General features: G+C 37.8%; 1 protein-coding gene across 3 annotated transcripts in view; it reads left to right on the top strand.

Moving 5' to 3' along the window:
- Positions 1 to 17,263, top strand: part of BACH2 (BTB domain and CNC homolog 2) — a 252,433-nt gene that overhangs the window by 505 nt on the left and 234,665 nt on the right. The gene's annotated exons all lie outside the window — the stretch shown is intronic.

Below are 17,263 nucleotides of genomic sequence, written 5' to 3'. Positions count from 1 at the left end.
GATGATGCTTCCCCCCCCCCCTCTGTTTGGAGTAAAATTAGAGAGCAAGGGTAACTCTGATAACAATTTTCTCAGATCATTAAAATATAACATGTAGGCAAGGCCCTTAGCTGCAAAAGCTCTGGCTGTCATGAAAGAAGCTAAGTGTGAAATCATGCCTCTCCTTTTGTGGAACAGGCTATTTTTATAATACAGCGGGTGTCTTGCTTAAAATGCTTCAGTTATTGTGAGATCATCATACCCTTATTACTGAAGCCCTGGCCGCTCTGGAGTAAACTGCATTTTTCATTCTTTAAGGTAATAATGAACGTGAGGTAGAAATGGCACCCATCAGACTTTAGTATCTAAAAAGATTGCTAAATTATAGTGTTGCTGTTTGCTCTGCTGTAGTTGAACATTTGTCAGTGTTGTAACGATAAAAATCCATTTTTGAGACTTCATCATTGTCATAAAATTTGTATGCATTATAATGTGGTATTTTAGGTCTTGAGTGGAGAGCAAGTATTTTTATATCTTTTTCTTTTTTGGAGTAGGTAAATTTGAATGAGATTTTTGTTTTAGCTACATGTAAGTGTGTAGTTTGGAGGTGGTGGATTATTTGGTGTAGTTTACTTGTATTATTTGACAATTGTTTGGATAAGGGGAAAATGAAATTTTGGGTAGGAAATGGAATAATTGCTTTTCATACATTTGAATAGAATAAAATGGCTAAGGAAGTATGTTAAGTATTTAACTACCCGGCTTGTGTAGTAACATTTTATTAATAACATTTCGGAAGGCACTTCAGTGTGTAAGTGAAAAGCTAAATTCTGCTTCAGATGAGTGCATATTCTTCTGAAATTCAAGATTGACTTGCGTGGGCCCCTCACTGTAGTTAGTATCTCAGTGCCCATGTAGCAGGTAGACTGGCATAGTACTTCATTGTAGTATCATAGATACGTGCTTTTAAATATTGGTGTTCTCTTCACACTTAACCATCTAACTCCAAAGATTGATTTGAAGGTGTTGGACATTATGCATCAAAATCAGCTGCGCAAAGTGGAAGGAAATCTTGTCTAATAGTAAGAGCAGATGATAAAGAATCAGAATTTCAAGTTTCTATTTCTAGCTTTTCCACTTTCCAGCTTTGAGGTATTGGGCAAATCACTTACCCAAGGTGTGCCTCAGTTGACCAAATTGTAAAATGAGCAGGATAGCAACATTACTAATGAAAAGTCCGATAGAAGCACAGGTAGTGTTAAGATGTAAAATTAGACATTGCATTTTTTATAATGTGTACTAACATAAGTTTTTAAATGGCAGACAGCAATGAGTACTGGGAGGAGGGTGTACACAACAGACTATTGGGTGACATACTCCAAAATATGCGTTTAATAAAATCCTGATTAGTCAATTGTTAACAATGGTTTATATCTCATATAACTTTAAAAAGCAGGAAATTCAGTGGTAGGGCTAATGTTTCTGGTTGCATACTAGCACAGAGGCACATGGGACTTCCATTAGAATTAATGGAATTTATATGTGTAAACAGAATAGACCCCAGATACCATGATGATAACCCTCTCTCCTCCCCACCCCTTTGCTTTCAGCCATAGTACCTTAGCACTGAGGAGAAAATTTGCAAACTATAGTGTGCTGTACACTAGGAATAACGTATATTGCTGACTGAGAGTAATGGCCCAAATCCAGATAAATAGGAGTATCATGTTGATGCCTAATATTCTTAATATGAAAAATCCTGGTAAATGTTTTGACATTGTAGAAGGCCTTGGAGACCCATTGACATTAATGAGGTTTAGTACAATCTCCATGCTGCCCAGGGGTCTGTGCATCTCTTCATGAACGCACATAATTAATGACAGTGGGAGAGATGAAACCGAACACTTATGTATGTGATATGTAGTATGGAATGTGTAATAGTAATTGCCCATATTTAGTTATTTAAAAACCTCAATAGCTTGGCTGTTAAAGCTTGTCTTGTAGTTTAAGTAAAATAGCTAGTCTTCTTTACAGGTTGCAGTATTTGTTGGACTAGCTTTTCATAAGAATAGCCATACTGGGTCATACCAATGGTCCATCTAGCCCAGTATCCTGTCTTCCAACATTGGCTGATGCGTGATGCTTCTGAGGGAATGAACAGAGCTGGGCATTTTATCGAGTGATCTATCTCCTGTTGTCCAGTCTCAGCTTCTGGTAGTCAGAGGCTTGGGGACATCCAGGGCATGGGGTTACATCCTTGACCATCTTGGCTAATATCTGTTGAGGCTTACTCTACAAATATCTGAAACCATGAAAAACAGTCATAATGACTTCCTCATTATTTTTTAAATCCCATTCCCCAAAAGAATAAAGAGAAATACTTTCTCCTTACGTGTCCATGATATTCATTCATTTCAACAGGACTTTACTCATGCATAGGGTGAGACAAGACCTCTAAAAGTGCATCTGGGATGAAAAATTGTCCAGTTTCAGCTTGATGGATGTTTAAAACATCTAAAAATGGGTCGTACAGTAGTATATGACAGGTCCTAACTAGGCTCTTCAGCAGTGATTACATTTTTTATACAAGAGTGTGAATTGGTGATTTCTTAGAACTGCATATACTACAGGTGTGTTTGTGGGGAATCTCTTTTCCTTTTCTAATTCAGATGGTCCAAATGCATTTTACACTGTCCTCTAATTGTATGCAAAGCCCTGCTCTCCTTGTAAGAGTGTCCACTCTTATTAAAAAATGCAGTCAAAAATAACTTTTCTTTATTTACAAGCCTGACTTCTGTGTCTTTTGTATGTTGCACATGTGACTTACATTCTAACGAGCACATTATCACATCCTTCAAGTATAGATTTATGTTCACTTTGGGTGTGGTGTATAATGTAGGGCTTGTGTATAACTTGTTTCCGAGTTGGAATAAGGGGCATATACAATGCATTTTGTTGATGTAGTAAAGAAAAATTAGACTCATTTCTAATGAGAAATACCAGCTTTCTTTAAAAATCTAAGTGATTTGTTTCTCCATTACAATCAGTTTAGGAGAATGTGGCAGATTCTTTGAAGATAGTGCAATTCTCCACTAAGATTTGAATAGGTTTTAAATTGAATATATTATTGCGGTCGAGTGAACAATGACTTCCTACCTCTAAATCTACCAGTGGTTTGCCAGGATAGTGTTCAAAATGCTTACTCAGTTTTTTACAAAAACTGGTCACCATTGCTTCAGCCAAAAGATATTAACCTTGGCAGCTGTCTGAATAATAAGTACACATTTGAAGCTTGCATCAGGAAATGTATGACTCTGTAGCCAGCTGAGTTGCAGTGTGCTCATTCTGCTTTTTAGTTAGGCTGAAACATCTTTGTAGTGTGTTGAAAAGCACGATACTTTGCCATTATTGGACTTTAAATTATAATTTTAAGCAAAATCAAGCAGTGAAATGCATACAAATTTGTGTGACCAGTAATGAGCTTAAATTGATGCTACTGGTTTTAGTACAAAAACTACCAGCACTGACTGAAGATCTACTAATGTTCAAAATATGGTAACAAAAAAGAATGGCAGAATGGGTTTTGGAAACCCTACTAAATAGTTATAAGTATCAAATCTTTGATCAGCCAAAAAAAGGGATGCTGCTGGGGAATTTTCCTCTAGTTCCATTGAAGGTTGTATGCAAAGGCCGACCAAAACAGTTTGGAGATCATAAACTGTACTGGCATAGTAACTAGACTATTACAAATGGGCAGGGGAGGGCGGGGGGAGAGTGACGGCTTTCCATATTACAATAAACAGAATGCCTGACTTATCCCAAGTTCCTCCCAAAGAGATTCTCTACAATAAATATACATAGCAAGCCAGTGTTTTATTTGACATTTAAACTAGAGCCTCATGGAGAAGTCACTACAGTCTACACTTTCTTGTCACTCTTGGTATATGGAAGATGACCTGAAATTCTCTCATTCTCTGAGACTTGCTTCTTAAAAACTTTTATTTCATGGAAGTTTGAATATCACTTTTACATGACTTCAGAATGTATCATCAACAAAAAAGTGTTGTTTGAAGAATTCTTAGAATCAGGAAAACCTGGGAATTTCCAGTTGTTTAAATCTGATGGGTGTTGAAATTGAAGCTATTACTTATTTTTGGCATTCTGGCTTCAAAATATTCACCCAAACTGTAATAGATATCTGTTCCATTTGATTTTAATGTGTAGGTTCAAGAGGAGTCCCCCATTCATAAAACCAGGAACTGTATATAGGTGTCTGTCGCCATGCAATTCTTCTCATCTGTAGAGCAACAATTTTCCTTTTTCAAAGAGAGAAATGAGTTAAACCTATTTGAATAAAACAAAGTGACCCTTGAGACTTGAACACAGCTGCTTGTTATAGCTGACATTCAAGGTGTTTATTATTAGTGATTGTTTTATAATTTAGATTTGAACTAGGAAAACAAGAACTGTAAGTGTGGAGGTGTTCCTGTGCACTAATTTGCATACACCCTGTTTTTGTTTAGTGGGTAGGTGTGCGCAGTGTATGCAGAGCAATTTAACATGTCAGCAGTTTCCTACAGGCAGCTCTTGCTGACTCACATGTCTGCTGCATCTCAGAGCTATCCTCACTATAAACTGTCCACAGTAAGAGACAGACTTCGAGAATGTGAGTGTTGGTACATATTTTCAGTTCTCTGGCCACTGCTTTGCTGTAGTTTCTTCCCCCACTACTATCAAAATCTTTCATTTGTTTGGGCCAGCATTTTGGCATTCATGGCAAAAAGTTGCAGTTTGCTCCACCTCTGTTCAAACTATGGCTGAACTGCATCTGATTCCAGCAAATATTTAACAGGACATGTGTGTGTTTGTGTTGGTTTTTGTTTGGTTTTTGTGTGTGGTTTGTGTGTTGGTTGGCCTTTTTTTTAAAATGGGGATGGTGGCTTTACAAAAAAGGAACTATTGTTCCTGCCTCAGATATGGAGTTTAACATTAGAATGGCATTTTTCCTAGGTAATTATGGGCTGTTCAGTTTTTTAAAAAGCAGAATTACTCATTCCATTCAGTGGAGAATTCCGCTTAAAACCCAAAAACTCGATATAGTGTTCTATTATTTTCAAAGTTCTATTAGCTCTTGGATTCTGTTTTTGTTTTGTTTTTAATCCTATGTACCGAAATAACTCCTGTTGTTAACATTAGAGGACTCCATTTGTATGAGGAGGAAGATTTATATTCTAGTGCAACTGGTCCTTTTTGTATTTACGGACTCTGTTCTGATGATTCAGAAAGTTCTTCAAGGTGACAGTTTCTGCTGATTCCATATATTTGTAATTGGTTTGTGTTTTGTTTGAATCTGTCACAGAGGTCATTGCAGAAATGGAGTATATTACCAATTTTCAGTGCTGGATTTAATCTTGATTGTTTTAAAGTTTAAAGGCACTCACGTTTTTTTCTGAAAGGGACTCCCCTTCTTTATGTAACCAAAAGCAGTCAATGTAAGCAATCTCTAGAAGGATGATAAACTAATCAGCTGGTATTAAACAGGCATAGAGAGCGAAGGTGAGTTCTTGTCTCTTGTTTTGTTTTCAGTCAACTACTTTGACCGGTAATGAATAGAAAACCACACTGAGTGCTGTGTAACCCGCGAAGAAGATGGGTGTTCTTGGTTTCCGCCAATACAAATGACTCATCAGTATCAGTAGGGTTTCTACTTCTAATAATAAAACTGTGCAAGACCTTTAAAACATGTGGTTTTCACCCCTACTCTTAGTGAAAGGTTGGAAAATATTACTTTGTGCTCTTTTTAAACTTATGGAAGGTTTCATGATTTGCTTTACAGTGGTGAAAGGTCTTCCCTCTCCTTCCGCCCACCCAATAAAAATTAGTTGCACCATTAGTTGTGACACTGCTGCTTTTATTTGCACTGTGAAACATTTCCTAACCTCCAGTCTTCTGTGTCCTGAACTTTTTTGCACTAAGTATAGTAGATATTTAGTTACACTGTTAGAGGAAATATAAGTGGAGAATCTAACCTCCTTTACCTCAGGAAGAAAAAAAGGGCACATACTGCCTCATTCTACCAAGCTGTTGTTCTACTATTTAATTCAATTCAGTTAAACTGCTGTGGAGGATGGTAGTATTGTTGACCAACCTATATTGCTATTTGATTTGGTTTCAAAGGATCCCAAGAAGATTAATGGAAAATAAGAGTTGGAGAATAAATGACAATATGCAAAGCTGATTGCTCGTTGCCTATGAGGACATTTGTCTTCTAGTAGTAAAAATGCAAAAAAGAAACTGATTTCTACTAAACCTTTGTCCTTGGATGCTCCACCCCTCTCTTTATGTTGTATAGAGAAATTCAAACCTGATAAGAATTGTTAGAGGAGAAGAAACTGTATAGTCTGTGCTTTGGGTCTGTTGTTTTTTTGCAAGTTAATGCATTTTTAAAATTGATATAGAACAGACTACTCTCCATTCTGTAATATAGGTCAAATATAATGATCATGCTAATATTACTGCTGAAATACCTAGTATATTGGCTTTGAAATACTAGGTATTTCAGCTGTAATACTAGCCATTGTATTCTTTGAAAACACTTCTGATTTGCTCCCTTAATTTATTTAGAGAGTGGTGCTGTTTTGCTTTCAGGATGGCAGTATTATTTAAAAAGTTTCAGGATGTTATGCGTAAAGAAGAAGAAGACAAAACAAATCTTTGCTGTTGTTACTTAGCATATCAACATTTGTACAACTAGCTTCCAGATATATACTGGTTCTACTGTTGCAGTGCTTGTGACAACAAATCACTCTTTATAAGGATTTGGTGTTTCTGATCCTCTTATTGGGCCTCTTTAAAACTGTGGATTTAAAAAAAAAATCATTTTGGGGTAGATCAGCTAGTGAAAATTTCTATAGGCTCCAGTTAATTCAATAGACAATTCACATCAGCTGAACATCTGCCCTTTTATGTTTAGAAGTCATTGTGCGTGCAATAGTATTTTAAAATATCTATATTCTGTAAACTATTTTTGGTTTCTGTTTTAATTGGTTAACTTCAGATACAAGATATAGGCAGGTGTATAACCCAAACTAGGATTGAGGGTTTCTTTCTGGTACCTTTTACTGTGAAAATCACACTGAATAATATAGTTGTATAAGCCTATGGAAACCTTACTGTGAGAAACATAAAACTTCTAGTTATTCAGTAAATGCAAAAATGGTCCTGGTTTTATAAGAACAGGAGGGAATAGATGGCCAGTTCCTGTAGTCTTTATTTATGGAGCACTCCTAGTGAAGTACATGGAGTAATTTTGTATGGGTAAGGACTAAAGATGGTCTGGATCAGATGTTGTCCAAAGTTGAAAGGTATCTAGATTCGTTGTTCTGATTTCATCCTGTCTGTAGAAAAGACACAGTGGTAGTAGGTGCATTATAAACATAAAGGATAAAACTTTCGAAAACACGTAAGTCACATAGGCACGTAAGTTCCATTTTCAAAAGCACCTCAGTCAAGTTGATGAAACTTAAGTTCCTAAGTACTTTTGACAATTTTACTCAGAATGTTTAACTTGCCAAACACTTCAGATTTAAACCCAATGGCTTAGAGTTTATTTTCAAACTCTTTATGCATTCTTGTGTAAATACTTTAAAACGTGTGGTGAGAAAAAATGTGCAGAATTTTTGTGATAAAAGTCCAAATCAACCAAGAGTATTCAAGAAACTGCAGTATTTCATTGAACAAGTACATAAAACTCATACACACAGTAGTTTTATATAATGATGTCGCTGTTTGTCATAGTTGGAAGTTCAAAGGCAATGCAAACATAAACACTTCTGCAAAGAATTCGTATGTTTATGCCCTTTTCCTTTTCCTTTGCTTTCCTTTCTTGATCTTTTTCTTTCTTTATTTTACTGTTAGACTAAAAGTGGAGTAAATGATTCATTCACTAGTCAGTTTCTTGGACAGTTAGTTCTCTACCAATTTATGTTTACCTTCCACTTAATTCATAATGTGAGTAATGCTTAATGTGGTAACCACTAAATTCCAAACTGAAAAGCTGTAAGCATTACTGAAACAAAGTATCCAGACTTTCCCTTAAAAATATTACCATTCTGTGTGTTTTGAAGCTAGTATGATTTGGCATGCTGAATGATAGTCACAGCATAATAGTTTTGTCTAGCCTTGATTTGTTAATTCAGAATTCAAGGCTGCAAACTAATACACAAGTTCATTTGGGCACTGACCTGTCTGTTTTTGGTTTTAATCAGTATAACATTTCCTGTTCTTCCTTTCAGCTTCCCACCACCCAAAGCCACAGGCTCATATGCTCCACTAGTTGGTTTCCACTATTTTATTAAGCTTTGTCATTCTCTGTGTCACTAAATTGGGAGTACATTGAGGCACACACTTAGTGAAAGCTGCCTGGTGTTGTCATGAAAGACAAGTTGATGTTAGCTAGCCGTTACATACAAATAGTTGCATTGCTTTTCAACTTCCTTTTGGTGAAACAATCCTTATGCTGCTGAAGTGTTATCTCTACAGAACTTGAAATTATAAAACTTTCCTATACAGATTGTGTAGATATTTGGTTGAGGTGATGCCTATCATTTTTGAACATGAGTACAGTAATTAAAATACTAAAAGTGATTCAAACAACTTGTTCTTTCTCATGGGAACTGGAGTACTGTAAAGAATAATACGGTCAGTAATGTCACCACAGAACTTTATAGAACCCAGAGCCTTTTCAGAGTGTTCTAAAATAACATCTGACTAAAACCCTCAAAAGCAAAGGAATTCAAAGTTAAGGAAAAACTTCAAAACTGTGTGTATGGGTGGGGGGGAGGACAGTGATAACAAAAGTGATTCACTTGGCCAGCCACTTTCTTTATTCACTTTATAGGTATTTCAGATATTTCTTTCCTTTCTCTCTTTCTCAACCCCACTTCTCCATCTGGTTGATCCTGCAGTGAGGTCATTACCTCCATGTTTGATGTTGGCATGTTGCCATAGATATTCATGTAATATCACCAATTCAGGATTACGATTTCACTGTAAACTGAAGCAGCAAGAAAATGGTAGGTTGGGAAAGGAACATGTTCTTGTTAGTATCTTCATTAATCAGAAAACAGCCTTAATCGCTTCCAAAATAATAATGCTATGGCATAGATTTATCACTTGCTGGAGCAGTCACCTTAATGAAAAAAAAATCTCTGTGCAGGTTGGTATTTTGGGGGAAAAGGCATGCAAAACTTATACTCACTTCAAAATCTGATCTTAAATCTCAAATTTCTGAAACCTTCAAATGCCTTTGTTCAGTTCTGGTTCTGAAATATGAGAAATCTTGCACTTAGGAAACTTTCAGCCCCACTTTGCAAGCTGGAGGCACTTTGGATGGTTCATCTAAGCTTTGGGTAAACATATATAGTTTGGATGCTTATCTGAACATGTAACCTTTGAGTTTTGCATATCCTGGTAACTTACACACTTTGTAATATAAATGTTTTGTTTAAAATGCATTTACTTCTCAATACATTGTTTGTATCCATTTAGTTACAAAAGCGATGTGCTTGTGATTGGATTTTGGGTGGGGGGTTTCAGTGGGTGGACATTAGCTGAAAACTCTATCAAGCACTTTACTCTTTTTAAAAAAAAGAGTGATTTATAGATTTGTTGTTGTTGTTAGATCTGCTCTTGAGCCGACAGCTATAAGCTGTGTTCTAACCTGGCACTGTTTGAAAGGAGCAAAGAATTAACCAGTACTGCTGCTTTTACTGCCCCTGTCCTGCCTCAATCAAAACAAAATTAATCCCTTAGGACCACATTTCACCCTGGATTTTTTAAATAAATTCTCCTTTATTTTAGCAACAGCTCCTGATATACAGAATTGAAGTGAGCCAGAGATCATAATGAAACACCTGAGAAATCCCTCCATCTTACTGTAGTGTTACCAAAACACCCCTTCACTTTCAACAAGCAGAATTTACATTTTAATAAATTATCTGGAATCTGCCCAGTTAAGACACGTGGCTTGTCTCCCCGTGCAGTACTGCACAGCTGTGATCAGTGTAGACAGTTATGTGGATGGCTTCTTGGTATTAAAGAGAGGATGCTGCAGGCCAGGTGTTCTCTGAGAGGGGCCATCAATCAACTTTTGAACCTACTACCTCCGTCCTCTTGCCACCCACCCACATCTCTATGGCCCAGTACAACACAAATTTAAACTTTCAGGGCATGCTACAAGACCTGCGTATTTTCCAGGGCCCGGGGGAGGAAGGAGCTCAGTAAGGGGCTGGTGTCTGCAGTAGTGTTGGACTTCTTGTCTTGATGCTATGTTTGTGTGTGAGCATGGAGTAGTTGCTACTTTTAATTTGTTAATATTTTTAAATTTTGATAGGCACCTAGAGATGAGGATTGGTGCTTTTTTTTTTTTATTGTTATAAATCTAAGTAGATATGTTGCAAGGAATTTCTTGATTACTTCTAGCTGTTCGTCTTCAGTTCTTTAACATTGGAAGACCGATCTTCCAAGCTAATCTTTTACTATCAGAAATGGACCATTTGTATTTTGTGAGATTTTTTTTTTTTTACAATTCAATAATATGGCATAGTTGCCAGTCTTGGAATTTCAGGCACATACGTTACATTTCCGTGTCAGAAGGTCAGACTAGATGATCACAATGGCCCTTTCTGGTGTGATAATTGATGAATAATCTATACTTCTATAGGTAGGTGACTTACACTTCATTTTAGCACCCCACTTTTTATTGTGGGATGTTCAGGGATTTGGGGGATTCTGTGGTCAAAGAAAAATTGATCAAAAAGTCCAAGTATTGTGGATTAATCTGGAATGCAGTATGGACCATTATGTTAATAATGTAATGCTAAAGTCATCTTGAATGCTTTTCCTTTTGTGAAAGTTTTTTTTTTTCTTGTCTTCAGTTTGCTTTAAAAGAAAATTTTGGGAGATTTAAGAAATTTCTTTATAACAAGTGTAATAGTGTCCTTCCACAAAACTGAAATATAAAATGTAGTTGAGAATGTGTAAACATATAACCTGGAAAGGATTCTCTCTTCTATATTTATAGAGCAGTGATTCATTTTGCAGGTGCAGATTTATTCAGTTAAAGAAACCACTATTTTAAATAATTGTTCAAGTGAAACACAGAGTTTACACATGACTTTTAACTATTAGCTTTTATTTTTAACTCTCTCTCTTCTCCCCCCCCCACCCCGCACCCAATATTAGCAAGTTTAAAGCAACTCACGGAGGGAAAATCACTGTTGCAGTATATGCAAATTTTGTCAAACAGTTTCCAGAAGACACTTCTTTTTAAAAAATAAAATTAAAAGTATGCTGACATCCTGTAGGCATGAGGATTCTTGGGCTTTTCCTACCTAAGCTCCAGGTAATGGGAATCCCCTATTTTATTTAGGGCTCATCTAAAAAACCCTTACACTGGTGTATAAGGGATAAAAGACTTCTTAAGGGGTACACATCTTCTTTTGCAGGGGTATTAAAACCAGCTGAAACCCAGCTGCCCTGTAGTTTCCACAAAGAAAGCCCCTTTAGATGGGTTTTGCTGTTGGGCCCAGGTTTCAGGTTCACAAGGCCCTGTCGTGCTATTAGTGGGTTTTTTGTTTTGTTTTTTAATGCAGTACACCTTAGTGATCTACCCGAGAAGTCTTGCTTCAGAACCGGTGGCATGATCTGTGCCATAATTCTAGTTTATCAAAGAAAAAATTGTCTGAACCACATTGGTTAATGGTACCTAAAGGCCAAAAGGAAATGAAGATACTTCTGTCCCCACTCCTACTCACCCCTTTTCTCCCCACTCCAACCCCATTCAATCATTAGTGGAAAATGCTGGTCAGAAGGGCAAACGTTTTCTGCTGAGTGCTAATCTCAACCGCAGCTCCCAGTAGTCAATGGAGGTTATGTCCTGCTTACCATAATTTTCCAGTCTTGTGTGGGTTTGAGGGGGATCAGTTGCCCCTTGTGTTTTTTTTTTTCTGGTAGTTTTTTATGTAGAGTAGGTTAATCATCACAAAGATTTCTGACACTGATGCTCCACGTATATATTTTTACACATGTGCTGATAGCTGCATGTGTACTTTGTGGCTGTTGCAGTGTAGCTGGAAAGTATGTGGGAGATTGTCTGCTTCCTCTGAGACTGTTACAGGTGGTCAAATGAGGTTGGGGGGGAAGGAGGAGAAGCAATGAGAGAGGTATTACACCCACTTCCTTTGGCGTACATTGTGATGTACTGTAACCCACTGGTTCAAACTATATTTGCACTGCATCAGGTTTTGCTTGCGGTAGTTTTTCTTTCACTGTTACTGATTTGCTTCTTGTAGGTTTATGACTAAGGCTGCGGTTTAAATTTGCCCATTTTAGGTATATGAAATCTTTAAAATTATCTAGGGTTGCATTTCTTCCTTTTTTTGCCATGGCCTTTTCTGTCTTTAAAAGTTTCCACAAGTTTTAGAGACCCAGAAGCTTAAAAAAACACCCCAACCATGTCTAATAATCAAAGGTCAAAAAAGAAACTCTCTATCATACAAAAACTGTACCTATTTTGGGGGCGTTGAAAACATTTTTTTAAATGCAAAATGATCCTTAAAGTAAAGTAAGCTTTCGATATTTGGAATATTACATGAGTATCATTCAGATTAGGTGTCTTTTCCCCTGATCCCAAACCACCCACAAGGAGCTTAATGTTAGCATTTGCAAATACAGATTTATTTTAAAGTTCCAGTATATCTTCCCCTTATATTCTGCAGGGTCTGTAACTCGGTTACACTTGCCTGCTGTTTAATACTTTAGATAGAATGTACCTGCAGTGCTGTTGAATATACTAAGTGTGTGTTCATATTCCATTATTTCTGGTGGCATGTTAATTGAGCGTGACAATACAATAAGTGTGGTGGCAGACTAGTAGTGAAAGAGTTAATATCATATTCTCTAATTGCATATTCTCACTGAGAAAAAAGTGGACATGTGTATGGAGATAAGAATAATACAGTGCCCTTCTTCCTTCAGTAAGAATGTGCAGCTCTCTTTATCATTAACTCTCCTCATTGATATGGTCTGTCAACATGCCATTGAAATTTAGTGGAATGAGAGAATGTACCTACTACTGTTTTTAGCAGCAAAACAGGTATGTTCCACTTGGATGTGCCTGGAATGCCTGGTGTCAGTGGTTGATAGAAGTTACAAGTGTTCCATTTCAGGGGGATTTGTGCACACAACTGAAGAGAGGCATTGAGTTATTGAATTGAATTATTAAATTAATTACAGCTGAGCTGTAAGATATACTGGCTATCTAATAATAATTATTATGTCTCCTATCGTTGTTGATTCTGACTGAAAGAAAGACGTCAATCTATTTGATAGTATAGGAAAAGTTGAGACTTCAAATTATGGTTTGAAAATATTAATTTATGCGTGGTGTCACAGTTATGAATTAGCCATGTTTGATGCATGCTTTGAAAAAATGGAAGGTAAAATAAAATGGAAAAATTTAAAAAGTAAAAGAAAACCAAACTCAAAGGCTCCCACACAAATGTAGACAGAGACCTGAACAATTAGCAAAGTGGAACAACATTTTAGTTAGCTTAATTTTGAGGATGCTGCTGCTCATTTCTTAGCACACTAGCCTAAGAGTTCATGTCTCATGGCAAGACTATTCATTCTTCACTCTTTCTAGTTGTATACTGTGGTTCAGACAGTGCTTGGGAAGAGGTGTTTGTGTGTGTGAGAAAGGGGCTTTCAATTGAAAACCCCTGTAAGTGAGCTCAGCTGCCAGGCTGAAACTTTTTTGTACTGCAGTATTTATATATAGAAAGTTTTTATAGATATATATATATATATATGTGTATATAGATCAGTGGCTCTCAACCTATTTACCATTGTGGGTTGCTTATGCAGCTCTCTATATGTTATGTGGGCCGCACCCACATCACCCTCACACACACACCCACACACACTACCTGTATGGCCCTGATGATGTCACATGGGTCGCAGCTGTATACTGATTGGGCCACGGGTTGAGAACCACTGGTATAGATGATGCAAAGCCACAAAGTTGCTGAACCCATGATTCAGAAATTACACAAGAAGTGCAAAAATTAGACTAAAAAAGCTGGTAGGTACCTCTGTTATATGCCAGAAGTGGATGCATAATTAAATGGCCCCTGTTCATTTGGGAACTAGAGTAGATGGTGACATTAAAAAAAAATGCATCTGTGCTAATTAAATCTTTTTCTTACTGCATCACTTCAAAAATACTGTATCCAAAGAAAAATGCAGCTTGTTTGCTTACAGGAAGCCATTTCTTTAAACTAGAACATACAGTAAAAAGGCTGGGTGGGGCATGTTTGTCTCAGTGTGAAATCAAAAGAAGATGAGTGCACTGTATGGAGGGCCCCTTAAATGAATCCAAAGTACTTCTCTCTCTGCTTCTCAAAATCAGTTGGGTGTGCATAGCAGTCCTATTGTAAAACACTGATATAGTGAGTCAAATTACATGGGAAAGAAACTCTGCCACTTAAACAACTAAAAGGCCAGAAAGGGACGTGTGATAAGAGAAGTGGAAGAACTTTGAAGTGTGAGTGTGTGTGTGAGAGAGAGAGAGAGAGAGAGAGATACTTAGGCCTGGTCTACAGTAACACAGGGGTGGTTGGGGGCGGGAGATCGACCTAAGATATGCAACTTCAGCTACGAGAATAGTGTAGCTGTAGTCAGCATATCTTAGTTCGACGTACCTCGCGTCCTCACGGCACGAGGTCAATTGCCGTGGCTCCCCCGTCGACTTTGCTTCCGCCTCTCGCCAAGCTGGAGTTCATCAGTCGACAGGAGAGCGATTGGGGATTGATTTATCGCATCTACACTATACGCGATAAATTGAACCCCGATAGATTAGTCACTAACCGCCAATCCGGCGGGTAGTGTAGACGTACACACACATACACAAAGTATCTCTCTGTCTCTCTCACACTCACACACACCTATTCAGTTCATGCAGATATTTATCTAAAGACTTTACATTCTGCTCACAGACACATGGGGAAAAACGCTTTTTATTTCAAAGGACCTAATAGGTAACACAAATAAAACATAAATATATTGTACAGTGATTTCCATATAAATACAAGCTAGGACAGAAACACTTGAGCACACTTCAGTGGAAGGAGAACAAAAGTTAAATTGAATTGGAAACAGCTCTTAATTTCCCCCTCTTTCCCCAAAGAATGAATGACTTACTCTTCTTGATGGAACATTGTGTAATGAATAGAGGTTTTATATGGATCAAGATAAAGATGTAGGTGAGGGAGATGTTGTTGATAGGTGACACACTGTATATAATGTTCAAAAGAAGTATTCTAGAACACTGGCAGTCACTGAGTAAAACAGCACTCGCTCTAGATCTTACTAGTTTAAAGGAATTGTAAACCTGGAATGTGACTCTTTGCTGCTTTTATAAATTGTCTGTGTTAGCTTGATTTGTAACTGTTAAATAACAGTCCAATACACAAACATTTGACTACAATAAAACTATAGCAACCCTCCTCCCACACTGTATTAGTACAAAACACCGCAAACAAAATATATTCATATTTAGAAATTAGCAGAAGAGTATATCGCCATTCCTGGGGTTGGAGCCTATGAAATGGGACATTCTGTGACTTGGCTGTCACCAGTACAGGTTTTAACCCAGGTGTCAGTCAGGCCAATCACTCTTAGAATGCTAGTGCCCATGTTTTTTTCTCCTTTGTCTCCCAGTAGGCTCTCCACTTGTTGTTTGCCTTGCTGGCAGTCAGCAGGAGCTGGGTCCTGTAAGCTGAGATGCTGTTTTTTCTTACCCTGCCATGCTGGTTACCCCATTGGGGTGGGTGTGTGGCAGTGTTACCTCATTCTTGTACTACCAGAAGAAACAGATAATTAGGGAGAAGTGCAACGCTTATTAATTTGTGTTGTAAGGGTGCCTAGAAGCCTGAATAGGGCAGCACTCTCCAAGGCTCCAGCCAACGATTTGTTCTTGAGTACCATCTATGACCCGCTCCCTATTTCCATTTTCTCCCATAACTGACTGACTCCAGGGTCAAATTGGGTGCCTGCACCATATTTTCACACCCCAACCTAGTAGAGGCTTCAGTAAATATCTCTTATATTGCTAGCATAATGGCAGATAATATCTCTTACTAGCTCTAAGGGTCATTATGTAGCTTATCAAAATTTAGGTTGCTTCCCTTTCTCTCTGCATCCGTTTGCTCCCCGATAATGGAGTCTAGTGCTAGGTCTCTCTCAGATTCATGCTTTGTATGTGTGTTTCTTTTTAGTTCTCTCTAAGGGACACTGTTTCCTCTATGTAAAAGACACTCACTCACCCACACCATGGGTACGTCTACACTACCCGCCAGATTGGCGGCTAGCGATCAATCTCTTGGGGGTCGATTTATTGTGGGTAATGTAGACAGGATTATCAATCCCCGATCGCTCTCCCGTTGACTGTTGAACTCCAGCAGTGCGAGAGGGGGAAGCAAAGTCGACGGGGGAACCGCAGCCATTGATCCAGCGCTGCGAGGACGCGAAGTAAGTTATTTTAATTCGATCTAAGATGCGTCGACTTCAGTTACGCTATTCTCTTAGCTGAAGTTGCGTATTGGAGAAGAGGACACTGATTCTTGTGTGGAATTAGAAAAAGAAGCTGCTGCGCGGAGAGGAACCCAAACAACCTAGTCCCCTTAAAGAAAATGTCCTGAAGAAGTAGAATTATTTGGTAATACGTGTCTCAGACCGTGCAGCATCATTCTCAGATACCAAGGAGGCCAGCTTTCCATTCTAAAGTTGGTGGCAACACTGAATTCTGTGTGAGAGACAAAAGTCTTGTTGGCTAGAAACTTGAATGTAACTAAATCAGGACTTCCATGTCCTCTGGTTTAATTCTCCCAAAATAGATTCAGATGTTGACTCCAGTTTTTCTGTGGGGTCCCCTAGTCAGGAGCTGGAGAGAGCAGTGAGAAGGACTTTTGATCAATAAGCATCTCTATTTGTGTCACCTGTAGGATCTGAGAAGTAATAGCATGGCTAGCAGAAATTTTAAGCTGACAAAAACATGCTAATAAACAGTCCTAACTGGTCTGTCATAATCTCTCCAAATGCTTCTTGATGTTTAGTAGTCTTAGCAACCCGGTGCTCTATTTTGCTTGCTTTTAACCTATTGGATTTCTCATTAGTGGTCCACTGGAACTTAAGAATCCATCCTTGAATTGTGAATAACTCTTCC

Source organism: Mauremys mutica, chromosome 3 (genome assembly GCF_020497125.1).
Source record: "Mauremys mutica isolate MM-2020 ecotype Southern chromosome 3, ASM2049712v1, whole genome shotgun sequence".
Lineage (NCBI taxonomy): Eukaryota > Metazoa > Chordata > Testudines > Geoemydidae > Mauremys > Mauremys mutica.
This window is presented reverse-complemented; position numbering and strand designations above follow the sequence as displayed.